This window comes from Vipera berus (assembly GCF_964194415.1).
Source record: "Vipera berus genome assembly, chromosome: 5".
In the NCBI taxonomy this organism is placed as follows: domain Eukaryota; kingdom Metazoa; phylum Chordata; class Lepidosauria; order Squamata; family Viperidae; genus Vipera; species Vipera berus.
The window spans coordinates 48,090,869-48,101,884 of NC_138207.1; the positions used below are offsets into that span (position 1 = coordinate 48,090,869).

At 38.6% G+C, this 11,016-nt stretch overlaps 1 pseudogene across 1 annotated transcript; it reads left to right on the forward strand.

Moving 5' to 3' along the window:
• Window positions 1–2,592: 2,592 nt before the first annotated feature.
• LOC308668698 (proton channel OTOP1-like) lies at window positions 2,593–7,798 on the forward strand (annotated as a pseudogene). Its single transcript has 2 exons — window positions 2,593–4,562; window positions 7,625–7,798. The product of its transcript is annotated as a proton channel OTOP1-like (transcript).
• The last annotated feature ends 3,218 nt before the right edge of the window (window positions 7,799–11,016 follow it).

The following is an 11,016-nucleotide window of genomic DNA, read 5'->3' on the forward strand; positions in this document are numbered from 1 at the left end:
GGGACAAGCACGTTACTTTGAGCTACGGGGCGAGCATTAGAGCGGGGAGGGGCTGCCCGGAGGGGCGGAGGGGGGAAGGGAGGCCTCTCCTTGGCACTGCCCGCCTGAAATCGGATTAGGACGGGCGGAGCGGAGAACGGCGGGCCTGCGGCCAGCCGGCGCCGCTTGTTGCTTTTACCCGGAGGGAGGGCTGTCCTCCCCGGCTTCGACTCCTCCGTGCTCTGCTGCGGGCTTCCCGATACAAGCCGCGGAAGGCCCCGACAAAGCCTTGTGCCCTGCAATCGTAAGATGAAGCGGGAGCGTCTAAAAATGCTGGGAATCTGTGGAATCAGGAGCCGCACAGAAATCCTGAGATCGTTCTAAGAAGCTTCGCCTTGAGTAATTTAAGGATCTTTGAGGACAGTGTGTGGAATAGAAGAACAGAGCGGTGATGCTCTTTTCAGATAGGGATATTGGTCGCGGTTAGTGTTGGTGAAATGTTTGTAATATTTGTTTTCCCCATATATCGCTTCAGTATTGTTCACCCCTGCTGTTTTGTTCATCATGAAATTTGGGAAATAATTAGGTTATGAAAATATGTTCAGTGGGATTAAATGTTTTTTTTTTGGGGGGGCGGAAATAGAATGAAATCCCATAAACACTTTCTGAAGAGTATGTTCTGAACCGGGTGGGACTTCTAATAAACAAATAGAAGAGTATGTTGTTAATGTTACAGTACTTGAAAAAGTATGGGGTGTTACATCCTTTGCACTCCGTTTGATATTTTTAATATTTAACCTTGAGTAAAATTCATTTTGTCGTAATTTATAACCTAATACAATTAAGTATGCTGTCATTGCATTGAACCTTGTGATTATGGTATTTTTAATTTACGCAATAACAAATATAAAGATGTATTGTCTTGATTACAAAAAAATGATGTTTGAAATGAAATACTTTGAGATTTATTTCTTCGGGCAAGTTAAAAATCATTTACTTATTTATCTGCTTGCTGCAATTCAAAAATCTTTTTTGGGCTGCTCATGGAAAACATGCCTGTTGGCTTATCTAGTTGTGTAAGGCATGATTTTAAAAAATCAGCATTAGAGCCCTTGCTGTGGACACCATTAACTTGAAAGCCAGGAAGGAGCATAGAAGGAAAGAGCAAAAACAACTGAGAAAGTCTTGATCTGCTTCAGATTATACTGGAGGGTGGTCCCAAGTTCTCCCCTCCCCCAGACCATCTTCACTGGTATATGAATATATTGCCTTGTCAGGTGGCAGACTTGTCAATTGATAGGAAGGCATGCAAGAATTATGATCCTTGGCAGTAGGACACTAACAGGTAAGTGTCTAATGAAAAGGGGTTGAGAAGGGTGATCTAAGCTGTATCTACATCTGTTTATACAAATACATGCAAGGATTCCAAAATAATAATGGTTATTCTTGGGGAAAGACACCGATTTCATTTTCAGGAGTTGCAAAAAGGGGGTTTCAGTGCAACTTATACAGTTATCAGTGTTAATTTGCAGCTGTTTAGTTCATACATACGAACTACACACAAACTCATTTGTTTGGATAAAATATGAATAGACATGTATGAAAGATGAAGTGCATGAGACTTGTGCAGAGCAAACATACAGGCAGATGATTGTGTTTTGGGGAGACTTCATCTTATACTGCTGGTTGGAAAATACTAGAATGGAGATCACGGAAGAATAACAGAATATCAGAGTTGGAAGTGACCTTGGAGGTCATCTAGTCCAACCCCCTGCTCAGGCAGGAAACCCTATACCATTTCAGACAAATGGTTGTCCAATCTTTTCTTTAAAACTTCCAGTGTTGGAGCACCCACAACTTCTGGAGGCAAGTCGTTCCACTGATTAATTGTTCTCACTGTCAGGAAATTTCTTCTTAGTTTGCTTCTCTCCTTGATTAGTTTCTATCCATTGCTTCTCGTTCTGCCTTCAGGTGTGTGGGAAGTCAGCTCCCCAGAGAAGGAAATATTAAAAGGGCAGGAAAATATATTTCCTAAAAGGATCTTAAAGAGACAGAAAAAGCATGCCCAGGTTTTCTTAATAGCCCCAAGTCTCCCTCCCCCAAGCGAAAACCAACTCTATAGAAATGCAGATGTAAACCATTCAGGGAGGTTGAAGCTAAGAAGACTTCTGAAATCTACATACCCCAGCCCCAGGGAGGTGGGCTGGGACAGACAACCAGCAAGAATCCTAGAGTGGCACACCTAGGCTCAGGACAGAATAGTGACAAAAGAAATACAAAGCTTGAAACAGGAAATAACTCCAGACAATAGAGTCCAGGGGGTATAAAAACCCACTACCCACATGTGCTCAGTCCTTCTTTTCCTGTTGGATCCATCTTTCTGTCTGCCTTTCCTCTGCAATAAACTACAACCTTCTTCCCAAAGCAGTTGCCATGTTTATTCCCCGCTTGGAGGAACCATGATGGAGACTTTTCTTCCTACAGGTGCTTTGGAGAATAGCTTGACTCCCTCTTCATTGTGGCCACCCCTGAGATATTGGAACATTGCTATCATGTTACCCATAGTGCATCTTTTCATAAATGTAGTACATGCCCAATTCAAGAAGAGTTCTTTATATGTTTTAGCTTCCAGTCCCCTAATCAACTTTGTTGCTCTTCTCTGTATACTTTCTAGAGTCTCGACATCTTTTTTACAAGATTCAACAAGAGAAGGTAGACATGTTCACTGGATGAGGGAATAATACTCATGACAAAATACCAAAAGGCATGTAATTGGTTTTATTAAAAGTGATAAAAGTGGCTGAGAACTGATGTGGTTTGGAGTCATTACATAAAAGATGTTAACATGCACAGCAGATGCCCACCTCAGCTGTTCTGAAATTCAGACCTAACCTGGCCTGCAAAACAACTTTCAATTGTGATGCATGCTTATCTGCATCTGTGTGAATAAACTTCTAGTTCCCAAATTAAACAGTAATAATCTGCATTTGTTTCTACATACAAGGGCAATTTGGAAATAAACCTCCATTTGATTATCAATGACAGACACTCGCAGATACAGAACTTTTATTATACACATTAGAAAACTACAACATTACATTACTTTCTGACGTGATCACCATTCAAACTGAGGCACTTGTCATAACATCTTACAAGGTTTGAAATTCATTAGTAGTCGCTTGGCACCAAATCTGGGTGGGTGGAGGATCAAAAATATCCCAATGGAACTACTTCAACAGTTCTTGGGTGTGTCTAGCACTGGAAGTCAGCATGCCCCAATGCTTGTTATAGATGTCTCATCTGAGTTTTCGTAATGTTTCACAGTAGACTTCTGAATTGATGGTCAAACCACACTCCATGAATTTCACTAGCAGTACTCCTTTGGCATCTTCATATTTGGTGAGATTTTCTATGGCCCCACTTCCGGTGTGGTGTTGGTTCACGATAATGCTTGCCCACACACCACTAGACACACCCAAGAAATTTTGAAGCAGTTCTATTGGGATGTTTTTGATCATACCTCCCCCCCATAGTTTGATTAGATAAATAAAGCAAGAAAGTAGGATGAAGAAAGTTTCTTCTGGTTGGGATAGGCATCTGCACATGTTTACCTTTTGTTCTATTACAATTAAACAGTCCAGCAAGCATGTTTGTCATGGTGTCTCTGCAGGTGGTCCCTACACCAATAGCTTCATCTGTACCACCAGTCTTTGCCACAACTTCTCAGAGCATGCTGCCTATCTACATCCCTTCAATATTGAGTTCGGTCTGTTCTCTTCTACAATGCTGTACATCATTTGGAAGAACACTGGGTGGGAAGTATCTCCCCAGAAATCCCATCTCACTCATAAGGCACACTTTGTCCTGAGTGGGGCTTTCACTGGACTAATATTAGGGGCCTTGACCATTTCAGCAACCATTGGGGTAATGATCGCATTTGGAGTACTTGCCAAGTCTCCCGAAACAATTCCTAGAGCTCTGCCTACATCCTACATTTTCAACTCTGTATTGTTATTTGCCATGTTCTTGGCAACTTTGATAGGTATCATTACCTACTAGATGAAGAAAAAATCTGCCACTGGATACTCTAAGAGTGTGATAAGAAGGTTAGATGTGACCTTGCTTTTGGGGAGCTCTACTGGACCTCTCCTGATATCAATCTTCTCTGTGGTTGCCATATTTTTTCTTCATGCCAATGACAGCTGCTCTCTTCTGGATTTCTGCTTCTCCCTCTGCAAGACTATCCAGATCTTAGGTCAGAATCTGTTTATTACTGAAGCCTTGTACTCTAGTCTGTATCATGAACCAAATGCACAAGACAACACTGACTGTATTAGTAGTAACTGGGTCTTTTCCATTTCTGGAGGTCCTCAACAGAACAATAATGGACCTTTCTCCAAAGCCCACCTACTGATCAATTTCATGTCCAGTTTGGCTAATCAATCATCAAGAAACCTATCAGATTATGGAAATGACCAGTCTCTCTTCCAGAGTTCACACATCAAAGGAGAACAGAGGCGATCAAGTACCAGGAGGAAGATTCTACAAAATATTTCAATTCTTCTTACTTTTATAACATATCAGTGAGCTTGGTCATATCTAGCAAGGTTCCTAGATCAAATGGCAACTGGAATTCTGGATAGGGGCAGCCTCTTCAGGAGTCCAAGATCTATAGTCTAGAACACTAGAATAGTGTCTTCTTGATGCCATTCTGAGAACATAATTGACCTGTTTCACAGTGGCAGGTCTTAGCTCAGGCCTAGTGAAGCCGTGTGCTCTGTGGAGATAAGAATAGCTACAATTAATTGGGCCAGGCATTGTATGCCAGCATGGAGAGATGCCATTGTTGAATGGTTAATTTATGAACAGTTATTAAATTACAACTATCAGCACATCTATTATAGAAATACATTAGAAGCATTTCATAAATAAGATTAACTATTAAGGGAGAAAGAGAATATATTAAATACCAGCTCATGCTTAATGCTTACAAATATGGGACAGAATTAGAAACACATCAAAACCTTAAATAAAGTCTTTTGACATCTAAATGGCATTTGGCATCTAAATGTTCTCTGTTCTTGTTTTCCATCAAATTAGTTCTTAATTGCCAAATCCCACAGCTTGGCATCACATTTTCATATTCTAGGCTTAGCTTGTGGTGATTATGTAATAGCTTTATGATGGATTTCAAAGGCTGGAACTGACTCACAACAAAGGAAGGAAAAATGTTGGGAGTGATGGAGAGCAGGGGGGAGAAAGACAGCCAATGGGTAATGAAAATGTGTTACTTTCAGTGCTTTTTTGTCATAGAACTCACTGGAATGGCATTCCGGCACCTTTTTTTGACAGATTTTCCAAGTTTTAAAAGTTTTGAAATTTTGATGTTTGGTCCACATGGACTTAAATCGCCCTGTTGAGCATAGCAGGTCGGTGGCAAAATCGTTAAAACGGTGCATGCGGGCTACCTGTGTGTCGAGTCAGATGCATGCATACTTCGTCCAGCTGCTCAGCTTGGGGCACTGCTCGGCTTGTGATTGGTCATGCACTGAGTGCTTACTGCGGGCGACGACCGTTATGTTTCATTACACAACTGACCTGCGTGGGTGTCTATACAGTGATTGACTACGTGCAAAAGGTAAATAAAAGATTAACAAGATGTCAGTTCCGGCACCTTTTTTCTTACCAAAAAAGCACTGGTTACTTTTATGCAGATACTTAGATATTTTCAGTTAAATATCATCTGCAAGCAATCATTTTAGCTAAGCTTGTCAGATCTGAAGAGGATAAGGCAGTGGGAATTTTGCTTGCTTTGTTGCTTTTTTTCCCTACTAGTGAATTGTTTACAAGTAATTCTTGGTGGCCATGTTCACAGAGAGCCAGTTTGCTATAACAGTTAAGGGGCTTCCTAGAAACCAGGAGACCATGAGTTTCATGTCTCCCACCTTAGACATGAAAACTGGCTGGGTGACTCTGGGCTAATTGCTTTCTCTCAGCCCAGCTTACCTCACAGTGCTATTTTTTTTATTTTAATCCCATTTATATCCCGCCCTTCTCCGAAGACTCAGGGCGGCTTACACTCTAAGCACAAATCAATGTGCTTAGCAATAGCCTTCATTCTATGTATATGCCTGCTTATTAGGGCTTTTGCCCCCCCAAGCGGCATTATTACAAAGTCATCTTATTGCCCCCAACAATCTGGGTCCTCATTTTACCTACCTCGGAAGGATGGAAGGCTGAGTCAACCTTGAGCCTGGTGGGATGCGAACCTGCACTAATTGCAGGCAGCTGGTGTTACTTAAGAAGGCATTAGCCTACTGCTCCACCAAGGCTCATGTTGTGGGGGAAAATAGGATGAGGAAGGCAGATGTCCACCACCTTGAGTGACTTATAAAGTAATAAAGGATAAAAGTAAAAAAAATGAACAAAGACAAGACATGCAGCACATAAATCAAATAAATAAATCAGTCAGTCAAAGTTCCATAATTTGTAGCCTATGGTGCACCACTGAGATTGAGCATCTTCTTGTTAAAGTGGTGCCTTGGATTCCAAAACAAAGTGTTTTATTGCAGTTTCTGGGTAATCTTTGCATATAGAGTTATGTTTTCAAACAACAGAGGAAAGAACCCATGTAGAAGATTGTTGTCTATGGAAATGTGGTATTTCCAACTATGAAATTTGGATTAGGAGAAAATCAAAGAATTTGTTTATTAATGGAAAGTTTAGAAGAAAAGACAGATTTCCATCACCCTTTCAGGGTGACACTTCTGAAAAAATACTGTCTGGGGAAAAATAACTATTCTTTCCATGATCATGAAGTGTACATTGTGTAAGTGCGTGAATTAATATATAACAGCATTCAAATATACATCACCACCAATTTTCTTTTTTGAACATATCTGTTTTATATAAGTTTACTTAATATATCAAACTGTTGGCCCCAATAAGACAGACCAACAAGAATAACTATCTATCTACTTCTCCCTCCCTTTCTGTGAACTACGAAGGGGCTTTTTTGAGACATTTTCTCAAGTTATTTACTTAGCTCTGGCTCAAGCCTTGCTTCTCTGATCATTGCCTTGGCAGCAGCTCTTCCTCCTGATCTTCAAGGCCATTCCCTATGCACCCTCCACAAACTTCAACCCTGCCACAATCCATTTATTCTGAGTTGCTTACATAGCATAGGTAAGACAAATATGAAAACATCCATAATCATTGAAAACCAGTCACAATTACAACTGTAGCATAAACCCCATGCAAAAATCAATTCGCCTCCAAAAATAATAAAAAATAAATGTGTCAAATTAAAAAGTAATAGGTAAGAGAAAAAAGAACAAAATGTTGTCAAATATAAACATAAGAAAAAGTCCTCAGAAATTATTCTACTTTTTAATGATAATCAAATGGGCTAGGGCAGTAGCAGGGCAGGGTAGACTAATAAAAGTGGGATGGCAGTGTCATGATACAAACCTGGCCTCTTTCTACATACTTTGTGATGTTACATGGCCGTGTAAAAGGGGCGAAGCTATTAGCTTCAAAATGTTTCTACTTGTATCCTAAAATACGATGGGCCTTGACCTGATGAATGCCTATGCATAGAGCTTCAAAGTTTGCTTTATTAACCTGTCTCCTTTTCTTTGGCTAGGTGTGGATTCTGTACACCTATGGAACACGCCCATACTTTGTGAGCCAGATTGAACAGTCTTTCTATGGTTTTATTTTCTGGGCCATGATGGTCAATATTTCCCTGCCATTGAGCATATTTTATTGCATGCATTCAGTGACCAGTCTCTTTGAAGTCTACTGCAACACCTGCTGAAAGAGAGCATACCAGCTCTGAGGATAATAATTGCCTAATTACCTCATGAGGATGATACTAAAAGTGGATAGATGAAGGAAAATAGCTATTATTTCCAAAACAGTTGCTATGCTATCCAATCAAGCACTTGTAAATCAAACACATCACAATTCCTCTCACCTATACAAATATAACAGTATATATTATCATCATCACAATCAGCATATAATTTATGGAAATAGATTATCTGATATATTTTCTGGAGAAACCAAAACTAAACCAATTGACCCAAAATGATTCAGAAATCAGGTTTCATAAGTGTCTGTATGCGCAAGTGGAAAGTCCAGACTCAAATTGGTTCCAAATAGATACTTGAAGAAAGAAATTAATATCAGACTGGTCACCTTCTCTATACAAGGGATTATAAAGATGTTCAACTACAGAATCTCTGCTCAAAAGCTGTAGTCTAAGTAAAATTACAAAATATCCCTAGGTATTCCTAATGACAGAAATCATGGGGTAAATAGTATGAGGAATTTCTAAAGGCACTGAATTTAAGGAAGAGTTTGCGGTGAATTATAAATATAATTATATATATATAATTATATATAAATATAAATATAATTATATATTATTATTCCTCTCTAGTCAGACTGGTGTCAAAGAAGAGACAGATTGATAAATATTTAGCTGTCAAAGTACTAGGAACAGACTGTCTGAAAATTGGGATAACTGAAGTAAGCGGAACTTACGACTATTCAGTTGGCTTCTTAATTGTATGTACTTATTCTAACATCCTCAGTTAAGTTTCACCTGATAATTCCATCTTTCCCATTTAATTGCAAGACAAATTCCGGGAAAAATCCAATTTATTTCTGCATCTCCTATGTTCCACCTGATAAAAATCATCTTTCCCATTTAGCTGCACATGCTTTAAGGACCTTAATATAGAAGGAACAAAAAGGTGTTAATTATTTTAATAAATTTATATGTTTTAATGACTTTGTTACACCAATGTGTCACTTGCTAAAACATAAGCACATTTTAATCTTTTGTAATTAACCCTTTTGCTAATGAAAGTATAAATATGATACATAAATAATCAAAGTGCTCAAGACTTGTGTAGCACTTCCAGTAAAATTTAATGGTATCTTAAAAAACAATCTAGCAATTAGTAAGCAAAATCTATTTTCTATATTAAAATATATGCATCAGTTCAAAACTTTAAAAACAAGATTTTGATGATTGGTTTTGATTTCTACAGCTATTCAGGGTACTTTCTAAAGTGCTCATATTTTTCTCTGTTAAACTCCCAGTCCCACATTTTACTCCTCCACTGAGCTGTGTTTTTTTTCTACCTACAACTAATGAAATACTGTAAATAATTGACAGGTAGTCTAACCTATGAGAGCCTTTGTTCCTAGTTGGATTAACCAATCCATCTGACATAGTGGGAGGTACCTGTTGCAAACACTAGCTCTGCAGGTATCGGTGTGTGTTTTTCCCAGGTAAGGAAGTTTACTGAGCAACGTGGAAACAGGTGAGGCATTTTTAATGGGTTAGATTAGACATTTTAATGGTTTATCTTTCCCTTTCTGTCTCTTAACTATTTTCAAATTCTTTTGTGCTAAGAATGAACTGTAGTTTTAACAAGACAAGTAAAAAACCAACAACAACGATTACCTCAACAAGGGTAGAGCATAATTTAATCCAATTGGTTTAGAGGTTCTGTCCAAGGTCCTGAAAATTCTTGCTCCTCTGGAGCAAAAGGAGCAGAAGAGAGTATTCTTGGAAAAATATCTACCAGTGGCCTTGTATTAGATGCAACATGCTCCGTATCTCATCTTCTCTCGTAGTTCTTTGTAAGTTCCCCACCCTTGTGCTGTGTCTCTAATGGAAGGATGAAATCACTTATTTATTAGGGTCAGGTCACTGAGCAAGCAAGCTGTTTCCAGATAATGTGCAAGCAAAGAGGCTGTTGTGGAGGGAGGGGAAGGGAATGGGCCTAGTATATCATTCACGCTGAAGAGCCTGGAAAATCCCTTCTCTCTTTCCTATGTGAGATTACGTAGCAAAAGGGAGAACTCTCCTGATTCTTAGACATAACAATGCTGTCAATTCTGCTGCCTATAAACAAAGGGCACATATTACTGAGAGTACAATAGAGCTTGTAACTAATAAAATTAAAATGGTATATATTAAGAGCAAAATATTTTGCTGTGACATGTTCAAGTCCTAAGCATGTGGGGCTTAATGATTCTGGGATGCCAGATGTTTCAGAGATTGCAACAGACTTCCCATGTTGTCCAACAGAAGTACTGAATGAATTTTAAATTCAAATCCAGCTTGATGTGCAACTATGAAATAATCTTTCAGTGTAAGCTTAGAGTGAAATTTCAAAATAAGATATTGATCTAAATGAATATCTGTCCTGCAGTTTCTGCAATTTCATTTTGATGAGGGTCTCACTGTTTACTGTTTAATATCCATTTGTCTCTGCCTCCATTTCACATCTTCCTGATTTGCAATTGGTCTGTTCCTGCCAGTAGATGTGTGAAAAGTGACTGTTTTAGTTACTCCTACTCATTTAATTTGTACTAAGTAGGGAACAAAGTGGTATATGTTTAAGAAAGTATAAAGGTGCAAACAAAAATATAGTTTTAATTTCTATAATTTCATAAAACTTATCTAATTATTTGTCTTCTCTTCCTTGTTTTTATTTTTGTGAATATTGCAAATTGAAATGCTAGGGTAGTGAGCATTTAGCTGGACCAAAGCAATAGATTCTTGTGCAATTCAGTAAAAGATTTTGAAATATATTCCTGATTTCTAATTTCTGATTATTTTCCAGAAAATAATATCAGAATAAATTTTAAAAGAATTGTTTTTCTTGTCATTAAAACATTTCGATTTGCACTGACCCCAGTCAATTACTGTAGAAATGTCAGGGTGCTCTGATGTAATCATGAACAAATGAAATACTTTCAGTCTAGAATTCAGTTCTGGTCTCAGTTGAATATGGAACTATGGGAACTCATCAGATTTGTATGAAATTTCCAAGCTATACACCTAATGCTACATTAATAAAATAAACAGGTATACTAGGCTTTCATTTCCCAACCTGACAGAAGTGTACATGCTGCAGCTTTTGGAATCTTGGATAATTCCCATTCAACACATTTGGAGAAGGCCAGATTGTGTAAAGTTGCTCTCTGTTTAACTTCTTCATCAGACTGTGA